This window comes from Bombina bombina, chromosome 6 (assembly GCF_027579735.1).
Source record: "Bombina bombina isolate aBomBom1 chromosome 6, aBomBom1.pri, whole genome shotgun sequence".
In the NCBI taxonomy this organism is placed as follows: Eukaryota; Metazoa; Chordata; class Amphibia; order Anura; family Bombinatoridae; genus Bombina; species Bombina bombina.
This window is the reverse complement of record NC_069504.1, coordinates 39589715-39612578: the sequence shown is the minus strand read 5'-3', so window position 1 is coordinate 39612578 and position 22864 is coordinate 39589715. Positions and strand designations below refer to the sequence as shown.

Genomic DNA, 22864 nt, shown 5'->3' with positions numbered 1-22864 from the left:
ATGGCATGGATAGTCCGTGAATCCATTTTAATTACTAGTGGGAATTCAACTCCTGACCTCCAGGAGGAGGCAAAGAACACCCCAGCAAAGCTGTAAGTATCCTCACTTCCCACAATCCCCTAGTCATTCTTTGCCTTGTACATCAAGATGGTGTCTGAAGAAAATCAAGTATTTAATCCTTTAATGGGTACTTTCCCTGCAAGCAAAGATTGGGGCAATGCTGTGTCAATGTAATCCTCTTTAGAAGAGTAATGGTGGCTTTTAACTGTTGAAGGTCGGTGAGGTAGTCCTTTAACTCCAATGTATGCTAACTCCTATATAGAAAACCAGGGTTGGTTACTCTGTTTTTCTTGTATCGTCAGGTCCCTGTCAGCGGTTGGATGAGGTTAACAGACCTGGAGCTGCTGTTACTGCTCCACAGCTGAAGACCCTGGAGGGTAAGTCCTTTCATATTTATTTTTTACAGCAAGGATTGGGATAACAGGGACCTAGTGGGGCCTGCTGCCCTTAGGAGGGGTTTGTATAGTAAATGTATATATCCGCAAGTTTAGGATATTTGGTGGCAGAGCAGATTACTGGGTTAAGTCGGCCAGTTACAAAGATTGTGCCGCTTTTAAAAGCCTCTAACTGGTCTGATATTGTAAGGACTCTGGCTTTATGGGGTGTGGGGACAATGTATACTTCACGCTCCTATTTCTGCCCGGTTCTTCCTTTTGTATGGGGACATGCCACTATTAATTCCATGTTAGGTCCTGTTTATCAAGGGTCAGTTTGTGAAACCTATATTTCTCTTGTTAAGTGTAGTCAGTCCACGGGTCATCCATTACTTATGGGATTATATCTCTTCCCCAACAGGAAGTTGCAAGAGGATCACCCAAGCAGAGCTGCTATATAGCTCCTCCCCTCACATGTCATATCCAGTCATTCTCTTGCAACCTAACTAAAGATAGGTCGTTGTGAGAGGTCTGTGGTGTTTTTTAACTTAGTTTATTTCTACAATCAAAAGTTTGTTATTTTAAATGGCACCGGAGTGTGCTGTTTGTTTCTCAGGCAGCATTAGAAGAAGAATCTGCCTGCGTTTTCTATGATCTTAGCAGACGTAACTAAGATCCACTGGCTGTTCTCGCACATTCTGAGGAGTGAGGTAACTTCAGAAAAGGGAAAAAGCATGCAGGGCGCCCCTGCAAACGAGGTATGTGCAGTAAATTATTTTTCTAAGCAATGGAATTGACTGAGAAATTACTGCTGATACCAATGTAATGTAAGTTCAGCCTTAAATGCAGTGGTAGCGACTGGTATTAGGCTGAGGAGTGTGTGTACACTGAAGTATTTTTCTAGGGAATGGAATTTGACTCAGAAAATACTGTTAATACTGAAGTAATGTGTGAGCCTTAACTGCAGTAAAAGCGACTGGTAGCAGGCTTATTAATAACACTTCATAACTTTTAAAATGTATGTTCAAAACGTTTACTGGCATGTTAATCGTTTTTTGTGAGGTACTTGGTGATAAAACTTATTGGGGCATGATTTTTACCACATGGCTAACTTTTGTTTCTGCATAGAAACAATTAACTGAGCTTCCCCACTGTTGTAATATGAGTGGGAGGGGCCTATTTTAGCGCTTTTTTGCGCAGTAAAAATTCAGTCACAATCTTCCTACTTCATCCTCCATGATCCAGGACGTCTCTAGAGAGCTCAGGGGTCTTCAAAATTCATTTTGAGGGAGGTAATCAGTCACAGCAGACCTGTGACAGTGTGTTTGACTGTGATAAAAACGTTAATTATTACATTGTTATCCATTTTTGGGTATTAAGGGGTTAATCATCCATTTGCTGGTGGGTGCAATCCTTTGCTAACTTAATACATTTACTGTGAAAATTTGGTTGCTATAACTAATTTGGTTCATTGTTGTTTCAACTGTGACAGCTTTTTGTGCTTCTTAAAGGCACAGTAGCGTTTTTTATATTGCTTGTAAATTTATTTGAAAAGTATTTTCCAAGCTTGCTAGTCTCATTGCTAGTCTGTTTAAATATGTCTGACACAGATGAATCTGTTTGTTCACTATGTATGAAGGCCAATGTGGAGCCCCATAGAAGGTTGTGTACTAAATGCATTGATGTAACTTTAAATAAAAGTCAGTCTTTACATGCAAAGAAATTATCACCAGACAACTAGGGGGAAGTTATGCCGACTAACTCTCCTCACGTGTCAGTACCTTCGCCTCCCGCTCAGGAGGTGCGTGATTTTGTGGCGCCAAGTACATCAGGGAGGCCCTTACAAATCACTTTGCAAGACATGGCTACTGTTATGACAGAAGTATTATCTAAATTGCCAGAATTAAGAGGCAAGCGTGATAGCTCTGGGTTAAGGACAGAGCGCGCTGATGTGAGAGCCATGTCCGATACTGCGTCACAATTTGCAGAACATGAAGACGGAGAGCTTCATTCTGTGGGTGACGGATCTGATCCAGGGAGACTGGATTCAGAGATTTCTAATTTTAAATTTAAGCTTGAGAACCTCCGCATTTTGCTAGGGGAGGTATTAGCGGCTCTGAATGATTGTAACACGGTTGCAATTCCAGAAAAATTATGTAGGTTGGATAGATACTATGCGGTACCGGTGTGTACTGATGTGTTTCCTATACCTAAAAGGCTTACAGAGATTATTAGCAAGGAGTGGGATAGACCCGGTGTGCCTTTTTTCCCCTCCTCCCATATTTAGGAAAATGTTTCCTATAGACCCCACCACACAAGACTTATGGCAGACGGTCCCTAAGGTCGAGGGAGCAATTTCTACTTTAGCTAAGCGTACCACTATCCCGGTGGAGGATAGTTGTGCCTTTTCAGATCCAATGGATAAAAAATTAGAAGGTTACCTTAAGAAAATGTTTGTTCAACAAGGTTTTATCTTACAGCCCCTTGCATGCACTGCGCCTGTCACTGCTGCGGCGGCATTCTGGTTTGAGTCTCTGGAAGAGGCCATTCGCACAGCTCCATTGGATGAAATTATGAACAAGCTTAAAGCACTTAAGCTAGCTAACGCATTTGTTTCTGATGCCGTTGTACATTTAACCAAACTTACGGCTAAGGACTCCGGATTCGCCATCCAAGCGCGTAGAGCGCTATGGCTTAAATCCTGGTCAGCTGACATGACTTCTAAATCTAAATTGCTTAATATTCCTTTCAAAGGGCAGACCTTATTCGGGCCCGGCTTGAAAGAAATTATCGCTGACATTACGGGAGGTAAGGGCCATGCTCTACCTCAGGACAGGGCCAAATCAAAGGCCAAACAGTCTAATTTTCGTGCCTTTCGTAACCTCAAGGCAGGAGCAGCATCAACTTCCTCCGCTCCAAAACAGGAAGGAGCTGTTGCTCGTTACAGACAGGGCTGGAAAACTAACCAGTCCTGGAACAAGGGCAAGCAGGCCAGAAAACCTGCTGCTGCCCCTAAGACAGCATGAAGAGAGGGCCCCCTATCCGGAAACGGATCTAGTGGGGGGCAGACTTTCTCTCTTTGCCTAGGCTTGGGCAAGAGATGTCCAGGATCCCTGGGCGTTGGAGATCATATCTCAGGGATATCTTCTGGACTTCAAAGCTTCTCCTCCACAAGGGAGATTTCATCTTTCAAGGTTATCAGCAAACCAAATAAAGAAAGAGGCGTTTCTACGCTGTGTACAAGACCTCTTACTAATGGGGGTGATCCACCCAGTTCCGCGGACGGAACACGGGCAGGGATTCTATTCAAATCTGTTTGTGGTTCCCAAGAAAGAGGGAACCTTCAGACCAATCTTGGACTTAAAAATCCTAAACAAATTCCTAAGAGTTCCATCATTCAAAATGGAAACTATTCGAACCATCCTACCCATGATCCAAGAGGGTCAGTACATGACCACTGTGGACTTAAAGGATGCCTACCTTCACATACCGATTCACAAGGATCATTATCGGTACCTAAGATTGGCCTTCCTAGACAGGCATTACCAGTTTGTAGCTCTTCCCTTTGACATTCCATTCCACACCCGTCAGTAGCTCAGTGCATGGAAGTAATCGGCTTAATGGTAGCGGCAATGGACATAGTACCATTTCCGTGACTGCATCTCAGACCGCTGCAATTGTGCATGCTAAGTCAGTGGAATGGGGATTATTCAGATTTGTCCCCTCTACTAAATATGGACCAAGAGACCAGAGTTTCTCTTCTATGGTGGCTTTCTCGGCCCCACCTGTCCAAGGGGATGACCTTTCGCAGGCCAGATTGGACGATTGTAACAGACGCCAGCCTTCTAGGTTAGGGCGCAGTCTGGAATTCCCTGAAGGCTCAGGGATCATGGTCTCAGGAGGAGAAACTCCTCCCAATAAATATTCTGGAGTTAAGAGCAATATTCAATGCTCTTCTAGCTTGGCCTCAGTTAGCAACTCTGAGGTTCATCAGATTTCAGTCGGACAACATCACGACTGTGGCTTACATCAATCATCAAGGGGGAACCAGGAGTTCCCTAGCGATGTTGGAAGATAATTCGCTGGGCTGAGTCTCACTCTTTCCACCTGTCAGCAATCTACATCCCAGGCGTGGAGAACTGGGAGGCGGATTTTCTAAGTCGCCAGACTTTTCATCCGGGGGAGTGGGAACTTCATCCGGAGGTCTTCGCCTAACTGATTCATCGTTGGGGCAAACCAGATCTGGATCTCATGGCGTCTCGCCAGAACGCCAAGCTTCCTTGCTACGGATCCAGGTCCTGGGAGCTGTGCTGATAGATGCTCTGACAGCCCCTTGGGTCTTCAACATGGCTTATGTGTTTCCACCATTTCCGATGCTTCCTCGACTGATTGCCTAGATCAAACAGGAGAGAGCATCGGTGATTCTGATAGCGCCTGCATGGCCACGCAGGACCTGGTATGCAGACCTAGTGGACATGTCGTCCTGTCCACCATGGTCTCTGCCTCTGAGGCAGGACCTTCTAATTCAGGGTCCTTTCAACCATCCAAATCTAATTTCTCTGAGGCTGACTGCATGGAGATTGAATGCTTGATTCTATCAAAGCGTGGCTTCTCGGAGTCAGTTATTGATACCTTAATACAGGCTAGGAAACCTGTTACCAGAAGAATTTACCATAAGATATGGCGTAAATATTTGTATTGGTGCGAATCCAAGAGTTACTCATGGAGTAAGGTTAGGATTCCTAGGATATTGTCTTTTCTACAAGAGGGTTTAGAAAAGGGCTTATCCGCTAGTTCGTTAAAAGGACAGATTTCTGCTCTGTCTATTCTTCTACACAAGCGTCTGGCAGAAATTCCAGACGTTCAGGCTTTTTGTCAGGCTTTGGCTAGGATTAAGCCTGTGTTTAAGACTGTTGCTCCGCCGTGGAGCTTAAACTTAGTTCTTAACGTCCTGCAAGGCGTTCCATTTGAACCCCTTCATTCCATTGATATTAAGCTGTTATCTTGGAAAGTTCTGTTTTTGATGGCTATTTCCTCGGCTCGAAGAGTCTCTGAGTTATCTGCCTTACATTGTGATTCTCCTTATCTGATTTTTCATTCAGACAAGGTAGTTCTGCGTACTAAACCTGGGTTCTTACCTAAGGTAGTTTCTAACAGGAATATCAATCAAGAGATTGTTGTTCCATCATTGTGTCCTAACCCTTCTTCAAAGAAGGAACGACTTTTGCATAATCTGGACGTAGTCCGTGCCCTGAAGTTCTATTTGCAGGCAACTAAAGATTTTCGTCAAACTTCTTCCCTGTTTGTCGTTTACTCTGGACAGAGGAGAGGTCAAAAGGCTTCGGCTACCTCTCTCTCTTTTTGGCTTCGTAGCATAATACGTTTAGCCTATGAGACTGCTGGACAGCAGCCTCCTGAAAGAATTACAGCTCATTCTACTAGAGCTGTGGCTTCCACCTGGGCCTTTAAAAATGAGGCTTCTGTTGAACAGATTTGCAAGGCTGCGACTTGGTCTTCACTTCACACTTTTTCAAAGTTTTACAAATTTGACACTTTTGCTTCTTCGGAGGCTATTTTTGGGAGAAAGGTACTTCAGGCAGTGGTTCCCTCCGTTTAAAGTTCCTGCCTTGTCCCTCCCTTCATCCGTGTACTTTAGCTTTGGTATTAGTATCCCATAAGTAATGGATGACCCGTGGACTGACTACACTTAACAAGAGAAAACATAATTTATGCTTACCTGATAAATTTATTTCTCTTGTAGTGTAGTCAGTCCACGGCCTGCCCTGTCTTTTAAGGCAGATCTAAATTTTTAATTAAACTCCAGTCACCACTGCACCTTATGGTTTCTCCTTTCTCGTCTTGTTTCGGTCGAATGACTGGATATGACATGTGAGGGGAGGAGCTATATAGCAGCTCTGCTTGGGTGATCCTCTTGCAACTTCCTGTTGGGGAAGAGATATAATCCCATAAGTAATGGATGACCCGTGGACTGACTACACTACAAGAGAAATAAATTTATCAGGTAAGCATAAATTATGTTTTTACAAATCTGTCCCTCAGAATTAACTACTGTTAAGATATGCTACTTATCATAGAGACCAGATCATTAGCACAATCCTTTTTCGTGCTATTTAGTGGATGGCACTCTTCTACTCAGCTTAGGTCCTTGTAATGTTAGAACTGCAGCGTTAGCCTTGGTTTTATTCTCCCCCTGCATAGCTATTGGAGTTAATGTCTTTATTTCATACGGCTGAACTAGGGTTGCCGTTTTGTGTACCGGGCTTATTGTTCAGGGTTTACTTTCTCAAATGAGCGGCTGGTCTGTCCATAGGTGGAAATTTTTTGAAAGCCAGTGATAAAATCGCAGGCTGAGAGTTAAGTCAGGACGACGATAACGCTGTAGATGTTTTACATTGGTATGCAGTTATCTAATTTTTGTTGCTGCATGGTGGCAGCGTGACATACTTGTTGAGCAGCTAGGAGACAACCAGCTGCATATTATACTCTATTGGGTTGGCGCCTTTTCTCTGCTCATTCTATGTAGATGGCGCATATATCTCCGTTGGGTATGTTTTTCTGTGCCGTTTCGGTACAGAGAGGAGAGTCCCTGTTATGTCTGTGCTGGTGTGAGCACACATTAGGTAGTCTGATATATTATCTATGTACCGCACTCATGTGAATATGATCTGTTATAAGGGGTCTTATGGCTGCCTTTTTGCACCGTTGGTGTCAGTCTCACAGGGAGACTTCTGGTGCTGTGTGGTGTGAATTTTCTCCTAGTGACAAAGGGATTCGTGTTTTGGAAGCTGTTCTAGCTAGCGACTTTTTCTCTATGCAGTGGGGTTGAGTTTTATGGGCGCTTTGTGCCAACTATGTGTTTAACCTTCATGTTGGTTTTTCCCTCTCTGATTTGTGGCTTCTCATAAGGGGACTTTTGCCACATTGCTTTTAATTCCTCTGTGGGGCCAGGCAGGAGACTACCTTAAAGGCATTCTGGTTAGGAAGCATTTAGTTTCAGATTCTTAAGGCCGGTAACTCATTTATCAGCTCCTCAGTTTACAATAAATAGGAGGTCACTGTTTGCTGTTCCTTGTTCTTCTATATGGAGTTTTTAGAAAGAATCTCTGAGCATATGATGACAGAGGTAATTGCCACAGCTCCATTCTAAGGCGCCAGACTTGAGGAAGAAGTCCTTAATCTGGGTATAATATAGTTGTGTGTTTTTTTTTTTATTGCTGTAGCCCTGATTCAGCCTTTGAGCTTCTTTATACAGTGGTACTGATCGCTTTAAATGGTTTACTTGGCTCAATAGAAAGGTGCTCTTAATTCTCAGACAGTGAAGGCAACACCATTTTATGTCTCAGATGCGCTGCTACTCTTCCCACCATTGGCTGTATTTTTGGCGCGCTTAGCTTGATACCGTAAGACTACTCATAGCATAAGTAATTTAGGCTTTGTATATCACCCCTAGCACTGTTTATCTGGAGGAGGCAAAGACACCCCAGCCAAAGGCTTAAATACCTCCCCCACTCCCCTCATCCCCCAGTCATTCTTTGCCTTTCGTCACAGGAGGATGGCAGAGAAGTGTTGGAAGATTCAGAGTAGTCTCTTATGGAGGGTAGTACTCTTTGGTATGGGACTGGAGTTTTAAGTAGTCCTGTCAGCCTCTCAGTGAGAGCATTGACGAATGTTAGGGTCTGGAGATACAGGGAGAGTCTTTCTATGAAACCACTCACACTCGTATTAACATTCCTAAGCAATCAGTGTTGACAAGTTTCACTGCCTGCTTCTATCACTCAAGTCCATGTCAGGTGTGATACTACAAGACTGTCAAACTTGAGAGGCTGTGTCCCACAGCGATGATTCCAGTAAGATCGTTAAATTTTATTTTATATGATAACGTAAGAAGACATGGTCACAGTTTGACTCCTTTATCTGTATGGAACCAAGAGTTAATATATCCGGAAGGCAATTATTGAACAGGGGGATTTATACATGATTTGCTTTCTTATGTTTTATGTTGCAACATGTGTGAGATGAGGCTTTGGCAGTTGTGGGAACATTCAGGTTTTACATTTAGTTTTGGATAACTGCTCAGCCTGTCAGTTTGGCGCGCTTTTCTTCCTGCAGCAGGGGCGGTTCTGCATGGCACTCCATGTGACCGGGTATGACCTCATTAACTTTCTCTTTCCTGACCGTGCAGTTTACAGGAAAAACAGTTTCTCTTTGGTGCCTGGGTCATTAGAGGTGGTGAGTGCCCCGGCTATTGGGGGTATAAAGGTGCCACAAACTTTCCCTGTTTCCGTTAAGATGGCAAATATTAAGAATGAATGGGAAAGACTCGGATCCTCTTTCCCCTTCTTCCTTTAAGAAATTGTTCTCGGTTCCTGACAATTAGAGTTGTGGGGGCCTGTCCCTAAGGCGGATTGATCTCCATGCTTGCAAAGCGCACCACTATCTTGCTTGAGGATAGTTCATCGTTTAAGGTGCCCATGGATAAGAAGCTCGCTTATTTCATCCTGCAGCGGCGGTTGCTGCGGTGGCGGGAGCCTCTACCTATTGGTGTGACTGTCAGAGATGATAGAGGTGGAAACTCCCTTCGATGAAATCCAGAAAAAAATTAAGGCCTTGAGGGTAGCTAATTGGTTTATTTGCAATGCAAATATGCAGAGTATTCACTTGAATGCTAAGACATCAGGCTTTTCTGTTCTAGCCCATAGGGCTCTGTGGCTGAAGTCTTGGTCTGCTGACATGACTTCAAAATCTAGATTGCTTTCCCTTCCATTTCCATTCCAAGGTTCTTTTCGGTCCAGGACTGGACTCTATCATATCCACGGTCACTGGGGGTAAGGGTGCCTTTTTACTGCAGGATAAGAACAACAAACCTAAGGGATATGGTCCTAATTTTCGTTCGGATAAATCCCAACGCCAGCAGCCCTCCGAAGCATGATCAGTCCAAGGGAATTTGGAAACCATCTCAATCTTAGAAAAAAATCCAAGCAAAACAAGAAGCCCGCCGAGACAAAATCGGCATGAAGGGGTGGCCCCCGATCCTTCACTGGAACGTGTTGGGGGCAGACTATCTCTTTTGTGGAGGCTTGGCTGGGTGACGTGCAAGACCCTTGGGTTCTGGAGGTCATTGCTCAGGGTTACAGGACAGGTTTCAAATCTCATCCACCCAGGGGCAGATTCCTCTTATCAAACCTGTCTTCAAGACCTGAAAAACAAGATGCTTTTCTAGGGTGCGTGAGGGATCTCTCCTCCCTTGGTGTAATTGTGCCGGTACCGCAAGCGCAGAGAGGTCGGGGTACTACACAAACCTTTTTGTGGTCCCAAAGAAGGAGGGTACGTTTTGCACGACTCTGGACCTAAAGTGCTTAAACAAGTTTCTGTTGGTGCCATCGTTCAAGATGGAGACCATAAGGTCTATTCTGCCATTAGTTCAAGAGGGAGGGTTCATGACTACGATCGACTTGAAGGATGCTTACCTTCATGTGCCAATACACAAGTTCTTAAGATTTGCTTTTCTGGACCAGCACTTCCAGTTTGTAGCTCTAACTTTTGGTCTGGCTACTGCTCAGAGTCTTTATGAAGGTTCTGGAGGCTCTGCTCGCGGTGGCAAGAGGTATTGCAGTATCGCCTTATTTGGACAACATCCTAGTCCAGTCTCCATCCAGCTGTCTGGCAGAAGATCATTTGAGAGCTCTTCTACTACTTCAATCTCATGGATGGAAGATAAACTTGGGAAAGAGTTCTGGTTCCCAGTACCAGAGGGGAATTCCTGGGCACGATAATAGATTCCATATCCATGAAGATATATCTTACAGACCAGAGACATTGCAAAATTACTTCCAATTGTCTTGCCCTCCAGACCTCCTTGGAACGGCGATCACTCAGATCTATCCCAACAGATTTCTCTGGACAACCGATCGAGAAAATCGCTCTCTTGGTGACTCTGTCCAGTTCGCCTGTCTCAGGGGGCATCCTTTTTGAGACCATCCTGGAAGATTGTGACTACGGACGCAAGTCTATCAGGATGGGCACAGGGTCAGTGGACTTAAGACGAATCTCTTCTCCCGATCAACATTCTGGAACTTTGAGCGATTTTCAACGCTCTGGAGGCTTGGCCTCTTCTGTGTTCCTCCCAGTTTATCAGATTTCATTCAGACAACATTACGTTGGTGGCTTACATCAACCATCATGGGGGAACGAGAAGCTCCTTAGCCATGAGGAAAGTATCTCGGATTCTGTACTGGGCGGAGGCCCACAACTGCTCGTCAGCGATCCAAATTCCAGGTGTAGACAACTGGGAGGCGGATTTTCTCAGCAGACAATTGTTCCATCCGGGGGAATGGTCTCTCCATCCCAAGCTGTTTGCGGAGATTTGCAACAGATGGGGATGCCGGAGATCTCATGGCGTCCAGACTCAATACCAATCTACCCAGGTACCGGTCGCGGTCCAGGGATCCCCAGGCAGAGCTGATGGGTGCCTTAGCCGTGCCCTGGGGGTTCAACCTAGTTTATATTTTTCCACTGTTGCCACTTATTCCGCGGGTAGAAAATACACCTTATGGGAGGCATACAAATGTGTGCTCAGAGGAGAGCTGATCAAGCTTAAAGCCCAGCTTTTAAAAATACACACAGTCCTATCAAAACTTGTCACTCATTTGCTAGATTAGACCTTGCCCATAAGCTATCCCCAACTGACCCCCTCATAATAAACGACTTACATCAGGCGAGACTCTCACTTGATATTTAGTAAACACAAATGTTCAAGCCATAACTACAACCACACATGAACTTACGCGCTCATCTTCAGTCAATAATTGCTGAAACTTTTCACTTATGGGTACATTAATTAAAAAGCATGATTATATATCCACAATACCCTCCCCCTGACCCCAATCTTAGAAAACGTAGATTTTCAATTTCAGCAACCAGAGCAAGCACTATCACAACCTCATAACCAAATCTATCCCTTGCCATATCCTCATAGATAACAGTAAACTCAAATCGAGATTATCCCCCACCTAGGTCCTGCGTATGAAAACTCGTTTCATTACTTAACTAATTTCGAGAGCATTTGTTTCCGGGACACTTTAAATAGGGGTCTCCTATCAACCTCCTATCGACTACTCATGCATCCATACCTCACTCCCTTCCTATGTAGACAAGTGGGGAAAAAAGAGATCGGCACACACCAGACTCAAAAAACATGGCAACACATCTCCTCCATGACAAAATAATTTTCTTCTATATACACACTAGAAATGAATGTTGCATTTTTATGCAAATGGTATTACACACCATCCCGTCTGCACATAAGATTCCCTACGTCCTCCCCAACCTGCTGGAGAGGTTGTGGTGTGGAGGGTACCCCCACTCATAATTGGTGGACCTGCCCCATCGCTAAATCCTACTCGTTGACGACAAAGTCCGAAATAGTAAAGACACATTCAATGACTCTAGACCTAAACATCTGGTTTTTCCTTTTCAACAAATTTACTAAGATTAAGTGTAAATTGAGACTCGCATTGCTGACCATTATGGTCAACTCAGCAAAAAGATTTATCCCGAAAAATTGGAAGTCATCGCTCCTCCCATCAGTTAATACTTGAAGAGAGAACTTCCCAATCTCTCTGATTGGAAACATACCACTATACACAAAGTAAATGCAAAAATTATTCATTCCATCTGCTTCCTTGGGGAATAATACTTGAGCCAAGTGTCATAACAAACATGACCACACTTCACCTCCCTCAGGACCCACCTCACACCCACGAATACTTCAGACCAAATGCATTTACAACTCCTTAGCCACTTGTCCATTAGCTTGCAAACCTGATAGCACTAGACACGCTTGGAGTCATTTAGTCTGAGGATTACCTTGTTGTTGCTCATTATACATTTCAAATCCTCTATAGCTGACACTTTTTTATGCCTTCCTGTGAGAACAACATTGCAGAATGTTTCTTATGCTGTTTTCGTTCTTTGTATTTCGTTGTCATGCACTGTTCCTTAGCAAACAACTTTAATGTGACCTTCTCCTAGACGGTCTCAAACATACTGATTTCCAGTAATTTGTTTTTGTTTGCTTCATTTTCAATAAAGATTTTTCAAATAAAAATCTAGATTCTCCTAAGGCTGACTGTGTGGAGATTGAACACTTAATCCTAGCTAAGAGTTTTTATATCTTAATATGAGGAGAGTCCACGGCTTCATTCCTTACTTGTGGGAAACATATACCCCAGCTCTAGTGGACACTGAATGAAAATGGGAGGGTAAAAGAGAGGTGGTCCCTAATCTGAGGGCACCACAGCCTGCAAAACCTTTCTCCTAAAAGCTGCTTCTGCCGAAGCAAAAACGTAAACATTTTGAAAAAGGACCAGGTAGCCGCCCTACAAATCTGCTCCATAGAGGCCTCATTCTTGAAGGCCCAAGAAGAAGCCACACCTCTAGTTGTATAAGCTGTAATCCTCTGAGGAGGCTTATGTCCCGCTGTTTCATATGCTAACCAAAAAGATAGGGAAGTGGAAGAAGCCTTCTGCGCTTCCCAGAATAGACAAACAATGCTGAAGTCAGTCTAAAATCCTTTGTGGCCTGGAGATAGAATTTCAAAGCCCGAACCACATCCAGATTATGAAGTAATCGTTCCTTTGAAGAAGGATTAGGACACAATGAAGGAACCACAGTCTCCTGATGTTGCGATTAGACAACCTTAGGGAGAAAATCCAACCCAGTGCGAAGAACAGCCTTGTCAGCATGAAAAACTAGGTTACGAGGCTCAAATTGCAAGGTCGCCATCTCAGACTCTGCGTGCCGAAGCAATAGCCAGTAGAAAAAGAACCTTCTAATGTCAACTGAATGCATGGGCTTAAACTGAGCCCTCTGCAAAACCTTAAGGACCAGATTTAAACTCCAAGGAGGAGCGAAATGGCTAAACGCAGGCCTGATTCTAGACAGAGCCTGAACAAAAGACTGTATATCAGGAAGCTCAGCGAGCCTTTTGTGTAATAACAGAGCCGAAATCTGTCCCTTTAAGGAACTAGCGGCAAGTCCCTTCTCCAAACCATCTTGGAGAAAGGAAAGAATCCTGGACACCCTGACCTTATGCCAGGGGAATCCATGCTCTTCCAACCAGAATGAGTAGGTCCTCCAAACCTTATGATAGATGCGACAAGTGCCCGGCTTTCTAGCTTGAATGAGAGTATCAATAAATCTCTCAGAAAACATAAATTATGCTTACCTGAGTCCACGGCCCCGCACGTTTTCTCCACTGGGCGGACTTAAATTTTGTTTTGTTCTTCTGGCACCATTTATACCCTGATATTTCTCTGACTGTTCCTTATTCCCTCGGCAGAATGACTGGGGGGGGGAGGGGAGTGGGGTAGATATTTAAGCCTTTGGATGGGGTGTCTTTGCGGCATCCTGGTGGCCAGGTTCTGCATTCCCACAAGTAAGGAATGAAGTCCTGTACTCTCTGCATACAGATGGAAAGGAAATTATCAGGTAAGCATAATTTTGTTTTTATTTGTGTCCTGTGGGTATAACCTGAGCTATGGAGGACTCTAACATGTTAGAAGGTACTCCTTCTGTACTAAATCATACCTGTTTATTGTGAGGAGGCTGTTTTCCCGTCCAATCAATTGTTACACATGTCTTAACACTGTTATAAAGTCTAAGAAGGGAGCAAGCCTGCTAAGGCTCTTAGTCCCTCTGAGCCGTCTACCTCTCAGGACTCAACGTCCTGTGAGATTACTACCCTTGCTACGTAATCCAATCCACATGAAGTTCCCCGTAGCACATCTAATACTCCATCCGGAGGGGGCCGCCTTCTTGCGGATTTTGTGCATTGTGCATTACCTCGCTCTAACAAACGCAAGAGCGAGGTTAAACCATAGCTCTCCTGACCCGGAGTCATTTAAATGTTTATCGGATTTAGCTATTATGCCTGTTATCTGATGAGTTAACCTCTAGCTTCAGAGGGTGAACTTTCTGGGTTGGAGTCCTTAGCGTCTAAGCCTCCTGCTGTGTAGGAACCGTCCTTTAATAAAAAACACAAGTGCTCAATTTTAAATCTAAAGGAGGTTCTGTTTACGTTAGAGGTTTCAGAGGCCGCGCTGCCTGAAGAACCTATGATACCTAAATTAGACAGAGAGGTAACAAAGACAGGAAAGTTCCTTTGACTTTTCCTGTGCCAGTTAAGATGGCAAACAATAAGAATGAATGGGAAGGAATTGGTTCTTCCTTTTCTCCCTCGTCTACTTTTAAAAAGTTGTTCCTGGTCTCGGACTCTCAACTGGATTTGTGGGGCTCCATTCCTAAGGTGGATGGTGCCATCTCTACTCTTGCTACTATACCTCTTGAGGATAGTTCTTCGTTCAGAGAGCCGATGAATAAGAAAATGGAAACCTTTCTGAGAAAGATGTTTCAACATACAGAATTTTTGTTTCAACCGGCTGCTGCAGTTGCCAGAGCGTCTACCTACTGGTGCGACTTTGTTGGAACTCATTGAGGTGGAGTCTTCCCTCAAGGATATTCAAGATGAAATTAAAGCTCTGAGAATTGCTAATTTTATCTGTGATGCGAACATGCAAATTTGCCTTAAAGCAAAGGCCTCTGGCTTTGCGGTCCTGGCCTGCCGGGCGCTCTGAAGTCTTACGACTTCTAAGTTCAGACTCCTTTCTCTTCCCTTCAATAGAAATATTTTATTTCGCCCAGGCCTGGACTCCATTATTTCTACGGTTACAGGGTGCCTTCCTACTGCAATATAAGAACAAGTCTAAGGGTCGACAATCTAATTTTTCGTTCCTTTCATTCTGACAAATCCCAACTACGACAATCCTCCAAGCCTGGGCAACCCAAGAGTACTTGGGAGCTGGCTCAGTCCTGGAATAAATCCAAGCAGAACTAGAAGCACGCCGAAAACAAATGGGCATGAAGAGTCAGCCCCCGATCCAGGATCGGATCGTGTAGGGGGCAGACTGTCTTTTTTTCAGATACCGGTTCAAGGACGTACAGGATCCGTGGGTCCTGGAGGTAGTATTTTAGGGATACAAGAGAGGTTTCAAATTTCATCTGCCAAGGGGCAGATTCCTTCTCTCAAATCTGTCTACCAGACCAGAAAATAGGGATGCCTTTCTAGGGTGTGTTCAGGGCCTATCCTCCTTAGGAGTTGATGTCCCAGTGTCTATCGAAGAAAGAAGTTGGGGGTTTTATTCAAACCTTTTTGTGGTCCCAAAGGAGGGAGGGAACTTTCCGACAAATTCTGGACCTAAAATGCTTAAACAAATTTCTCAGTGTCCCTTCCTTCAAGATGGAAACAATAAGGTCCATCCTTTAATTCAGGAAGGCCAGTTTGACCACTATAGATCTGAAGGACACTTACCTTCATGCTCCGATCCACAGGAAACACTTTCAGTTCCTGAAGTTTGCATTCCTGGACCAGCACTTCCAGTTCATTGCCCTTCCGTTTGGCATGGCTCCTGCTCCAAGAATCTTTACAAAGGTTCTGGGGGCTCTCTTAGCCATTGCCACAACTCAGGGTATTGCAGTAGCCCCATTCTTGGATGATATTCTGGTGCAAGCACCATCCTTTCATCTTGCGAAAGAATTCTTGTAGTCCCTTTTCAGTCTTCGATCACATGGATGAAAGATAAACTTGGAAAAAAATTCCAGGAAGGCACAGGTATTGTGGACTCAGGAGTCCTCTCTCCTGATCAATATTTTAGATCTACGGGCAATTTTCAAGGCCTTAAAGGTTGGCCACCTCTGGGTTCATCCCAGTTTATCAGATTCCAATCAGACAATATAACCTTGGTGGCTTACATCAACCATCACAGGGGAACGAGAAGTTCCTTGAAGTTCCCCCAGCTGTTCGCTGTTAGCCATCCACATTCCGGGTGTCGACAACTGGTATGCAGATTTTCTCAGCAGGCAATCCTTCCATCCGGGGGAATGGTCTCTCAATCCCAAGGTGTTTGCAGAGATATGCAGCAAGTGGGGGACGCCAGAGATCTGTGTCTCGTCTCAATACCAAGCTACCCAGGTACGGGTTGAGGTCGAGGGATCCCCAAGCGGATCTAATAGATGCACTAGCAGTGACCTGGAGGTTCAAACTTGTATATCTTTTTCCTCCATTACCGCTTCTTCCTCGAGTGGTGGCCCGTATCAAGCAGGAGCTGGTATCAGTAATCCTGATTTCTCCATTGTGGACGCGTGTCCTCATCTCCTCCGTGGAAGTCACCTTGTTGCAGAGACCTGCTGATAAAAGGTCAGTTTGTTCATAAAAATCTAGATTCTCTGAGGCTGACTGCATGGAGATGGAACGCTTAGTCTTAGCCAAGAGAGGTTTCTCTGAGTGTCATTGATACTTATTCAAGCTCGTAAACCAGTTGCTCGTATACCAGTTACTCGGTGTATCTACCACCTATTCTGTTATGAAGAGCGTGTTTTTTCCTAGCGCAGAGTTAAGGTTGCCAGGATCTTATCTTTTCTTCAGGATGGGCTGGAGAAGGGCCTTTCTGCTAGTACCCTGAGGGTACAGATTTTGGCCCTGTCTGTTTTATTGTATAAGAGACTGGCTCAGCTTCCAGAGGTGCAGTCCTTTAGGCTCTGATTAAGATCAGACCTGGGTTTAGATCTGGGGCTCTTCCTTGGAGCCTCAATCATCTTCTTCGGTTTTTGCAACAGGTACCATTTGAGCCTCTGCATTCCGTTGACATTAAATTATCTTGGAAGGTTCTCTTATTGGCTATTGCCTCTGCGTGCAGAGTTTGAGATGTCTGCTTTGCAATGTGAGCCCCCTTATCTGTTTTTCATGCTAAATTAGGTTTCTCTTGTACGGTGTATCCAGTCCACGGATCATCCATTACTTGTGGGATATTCTCATTCCCAACAGGAAGTTGCAAGAGGACACCCACAGCAGAGCTGTTATATAGCTCCTCCCCTAACTGCCATATCCAGTCATTCTCTTGCAACGCTCAACAAGCATGGAGGTAGTAAGAGAGAGTGGTGAAATATAGTTGGTTTTTTTTTCTTCAATCAAAAGTTTATTTTTAAATGGTGTTGTACTATTTTATCCCAGGCAGTAAATAGAAGAAGAATCTGCCTGAGTTTTCTATGATCTTAGCAGGTTGTAACTAAGAGCCATTGCTCTTCTCACATATGTCTGAGGAGAGAGGTAACTTCAGCGGGAGAATGGCGTGCAGGTTACTCTGCTATGAGGTATGTGCAGTTACAATTTTTTCTAGAAATGGAAATGCTAGAAAATGCTGCTGATACCGGATTAATGTAAGTTAAGCCTGAATACAGTGATTTAATAGCGACTGGTATGCTTACACTGAGGGGTAATACCCTTATAAAATTGCAATATAAAACGTTTGCTGGCATGTTTAATCGTTTTTATATATGCTTTGGTGATAAAACTTTATTGGGGCCTAGTTTTTTCCACATGGCTGGCTTAAATTTTGCCACACAGTACCGTTTTTTATATTTGCTTGTTAACTTGATTTAAAGTGTTTTACAAGCTTGCTAGTCTCATTGCTAGTCTGTACAAACATGTCTGACATAGAGGAAACTCCTTGTTCATTATGTTTAAAAGCCATGGTGGAACCCCCTCTTAGAATGTGTACCAAATGTACTGTTTTCACGTTAAGCAATAAAGATCATATTCTGTCTTTAAAAAATTTATCACCAGAGGAATCTGACGAGGGGGAAGTTATGCCGACTAACTCTCCCCACGTGTCAGATCCTTTGACTCCCGCTCAAGGGACTCACGCTCAAATGGCGCTAAGTACATCTAGGGCGCCCATAGCGGTTACTTTACAAGACATGGCGGCAGTCATGGATAATACACTGTCAGCGGTATTAGCCAGACTACCTGAATTTAGAGGTAAGCGAGATAGCTCTGGGGTTAGACGAAATGCAGAGCATACTGACGCTTTAAGAACCATGTCTGATACTGCCTCACAATATGCAGAAGCTTAGCAAGGAGAGCTTCAGTCTGTGGGTGATGTTTCTGACTCAGGAAAGATACCTGATTCTGATATTTCTACATTTAAATTTAAGCTTGAACACCTCCGCGTGTTGCTCAGGGAGGTTTTAGCTGCTCTGAATGACTGTGATACAATTGCAGTGCCAGAGAAATTGTGTAGACTGGATAAATACTATGCAGTGCCGGTGTGTACTGATGTTTTTCCAATACCTAAAAGGTTTACAGAAATTAAGGAATGGGATAGACCAGGTGTGCCGTTCCCTCCCCCTCCTATTTTTAGAAAAATGTTTCCAATAGACGCCACCACACGGGACTTATGTCAGACAGTCCCTAAGGTGGAGGGAGCAGTTTCTACTCTAGCAAAGCGTACTACTATCCCTGTCGAGGACAGTTGTGCTTTTTTAGATCCAATGGATAAAAAATTAGGTTACCTTAAGAAAATGTTTATTCAACAAGGTTTTATCCTACAGCCCCTTGCATGCATTGCTCTTGTCACTGCTGCTGCGGCGTTCTGGTTTGAGTCTCTGGAAGAGGCTTTACAGGTAGCGACTCCATTGGATGACATATATAAAAAATATATAGAAAAAATATATAGAAAAACATTCGGCAGCATGATAGAGAATACCTTACTCATAATTATATACTGAGGTACATATGGTTCTCAGCTGAAGACGGTTCCTTGAGCAGAGTTTCCGATGAAAACCCTCTGTATTTACTTTTATCCTTATGTCCATAAGATCTCTCCCATTAAATTATGCTGCTATCTATGTTGTAGTTTGTTTCAGTGTATATGGAGGTTTCTCCCCTTTTCATCTTTTTCCTTCCATTACTTCTTTTATACATCCTTGGATATATGACTCTTTGTTAGAAGTAACTAATCATGGGGGGTCAGATTCATATAACTTTAGCTTTATCGTAAATCTAATTAGAACAAATAAACAAAACTCAACATTTCTCATAACATAACAAATTAAACTAATGGAGTCACGGGTACCTCATGCCTTTTATCTCATTTATATTGCTATTAGTAGCTTCCTCATTAATTTTCCTTATATTAAATAATCTCTTGTGTCAGATCAGCAACTATCTTCCTCTAAAGGAATCCTTGTCTTCCTTCCTACCTTATTTCTACGTCCTCTTTAGTTATCCAGTAAAACCAGATCTTCTGGAACGTAGGCCCTGTATATAAGCTGCTGTCTCGTACATTAAATAAACCATCTGTATTCTATAAAGGACCTCTGTCCACGTCGGTGTCTCGTTTTTCCAATATTTAGCTATAGCTATTCTTGTAGTGGTACATAAAATTCGAATAAAAGTGTTTATGTGTGGGTTTAGTCTTGGGACTGTCTCATGCAACAATGCCTGGGCTGGTGTGAGCGAGATCTGTTCAGTTAGCAGGGTGCTCAGCAATAGGGACAGCTCTCGCCAAATGGTTTGGACTCTAGGGCATTCCCACCACATATGGAGATATGTTCCTCTGACCCCACACCCTCTGTAGCAAAGTCTAGAGTTTCCCGGTGTCATATGAGATGTTTTCATGGGTGTTAAGTACCATCTAAAGGTTGTTTTCAGTACGTTCTCTCTAAGGTCTGCGCTCATAAGGCCTTTACTAGCGTAATAGAATATATCATTCCATTTGTCAATCGCATACTCTCCGGCAATATCCTCCTCCCAATTTAGCAGCAGTGTAGATTTAGTTACATTGTTATTTTCTTGTAGTGATATGTATAACCTAGAGATTGCTTTCTTGGGTCTAATGGCTGCTGAGCATAGGTTTTCGAGAGTCGTCCTTTGACTATGTGTCTTGGCCCTGTTGATATATGGTTGTATAGCTGAAATGACCTGTAGGTAGAGGAACCATTGTATCTGTATAGGCTCTAACTTCTGTCTAAGTTGTGTAACGGTCAATAATTGACCTTGGGACTGCATATCTGCCACCCTGTATAGGCCTTTGTTTTCCCATTTCTTTATATGGTATATAAATTCCTTATTTATCAAATATTTTAATGGTATCAGTAGGGATTGTTTAGGCATCAGCTTCCCTATCCTTTGTATCTTAGTCCATTCTTGCTTGGTCATTTGTGTAGTTTTGTTTTGATAAACCCTTGTGTCTTTATTCTTTAGAATACCCCAGAGGATATCATCGGGTTCCTCCATCCCCCCCATAGCTGCCTCTAAAGCAGGCCAGAGAACATCTTTCTGTCTTCTCGCGAGTATTGAGTCCTGTGCCAGTCTAGCTGCTTTATAATAGTCATGTAAGTTGAGGGCCCCCACTCCCCCCAATTGTCTGTGTCTCGTCAGAATTTGATGTGGAATCCTCGGGTGTTTGTTGTCCCTTAAGAATCTATGTATGTCTCGTTGAAGATTATCTAAATCTAATTTATTGACTTTAATTGGGAGGACCCTAAATAGATAGAGGATTCTGGGCAGAATCGTCATCTTGACGGCAGATAGTCTCCCATACCAAGAAAAACCCATTTTCCTCCATTTTCCTAAGTCTGATCTAATTGCCTTGTATATGGGAAGGTAATTTGCAGCGTATAACTTTGAGGAGTGAGTGGTCAATTTTATCCCTAGGTATTTTAGCCCCTCTGAGACAAACTTTGATTTTAAGTGGGTTTCAATCGTCTTAATTGTATGTTTAGGTATCGATAGGGGAAGTGCTTCACACTTGTCCACATTAATTTTATAACCCGATATCTGAGAAAATAGTTGTATGGCCTGATATACATGTGGCAATGAGATCAGTGGTTTCGAGATGGTTAGTAGCACATCATCTGCGAACAAAGTAATCTTATGATGTATCTTCCCTACCTCTAGTCCCCAGATATCCGGGCAGTTAAGTATATATGCAGCAAAGGGTTCTATGCAAAGCGCAAAAATCAAGGGCGACAGAGGGCATCCCTGCCGTGTGCCATTGAGTATATGTATAGTTTTTGACTGATGTCCAATTGCTCTGACCTGGGCTGTAGGTGTCGAATATAGTCCCTCAATAGCGTTCATAAACCGTCCCTTAAATCCCATTAATGTCAGCAATCGCAGCATGCATTTCCAATCAACCCGATCGAATGCCTTCTCCGCATCCAAAGATAGGATCAAAGAAGGCATCCCCCTATCCCGAAGAAAGTCAATGACCGATACCATCCTTCGAATATTATCAGGGGCCTCCCTATCTTTAACAAATCCAACTTGGTCAGGGTGTATGACTGAGGGTAGGATGTGTTTCAGCCTATTGGCTAAGATTTTTGTTACTATTTTAAGATCCTGGTTGATAAGGGAAATCGGTCTATAATTAGCGCATAAATGGGGGTCCCTCCCCTGCTTTGGTATCACCACTATCCTGGCCTGGAGCAATTCTATAGGTATATCTCCCCCTTCCATAATGTGATTGGCAAATACTACTAGGTGAGGTATTAGAGTATCCCTGAAAGCTTTATAATATTCCCCCGAGAAACCATCTGGGCCCGGGGCTTTGCTTGGCTTAAGATCTTTGATAGCTGCTCGGACCTCTGCATAGGTAATTTTAGCATTAAGGGTCTCTCTATCTGTCTCAGTAATTGGTTTCAGGTTTGCTTTGCGTAGGAAAGAGTCAAATAGTTTGTCCGTCAGGGGGGAATGTTGCACTTTAGTCCCATCGTACAGTTCACTATAATATTGTGCAAATGTGTCCACAATTTCCTGTGGGTGGGATGTCATATGACCGTTTGAATTCTGTATGTTTGGTATTGATAATGCCTGATAATTGTCTCTAATTTTTTTCGCTAGATATTTATCTGGTTTGTTGGAGAAAATAAAGTAGTTTGTTTTCAATGTGTGTGCTGCCTTTACGGATTGTTCGTTCAATATGGCTTGTAACTTATTTTTAGTGGTTATCAGTTGTGTCAATATATCTTGGGATTTAGTTATTCTGTGTGTCTTTTCTAATGAGGTAATCTCCGAGTATAGCTGCCTTAATAGAAGGGTATATTGTTTCTTAGCTGTTGTCTTTTCTTTAATCAGTATTCCCCTAATCACTGCCTTATGTGCCGCCCATGGTATGATAGGATTGTTTGTGGTATCTAGATTAATCCGCCAATATTCTTCTAGATCTTTAAGGATTTTATCCTTGATGATCGGGTTTTTGATATAGGATGGGTCATATGTCCAAGATTTCGTTCTCTTTGGGTCTAACAGGTCACCTAAATTGAGTTTAGTGATTGAATGGTCTGACCATACACAAGGAAGTATATCTATATGTTGTAATATTGGTTGGAGTATCTGACTCGTGTGTATATATATATATATATATATATAGTCTATCTTCGTGTAGCTATTGTGTGCCGATGAATAGAATGTAGTGTCTCTGCCATCCCCATGAAATATCTGCCAAGTGTCCTGCAGTGTGTGTTGCTCAAGCATCCCCTCTATGTTTTTAGCTACCCCTCTCTGTCTTTGT

The 22864-nt window shown here is 43.4% G+C and overlaps 1 protein-coding gene across 1 annotated transcript in view; it reads left to right on the top strand.

Annotated features, from left to right (window-relative positions):
• Positions 1-22864, top strand: part of LOC128662571 (uncharacterized) — a 249132-nt gene that overhangs the window by 90041 nt on the left and 136227 nt on the right. The window lies entirely within an intron of this gene.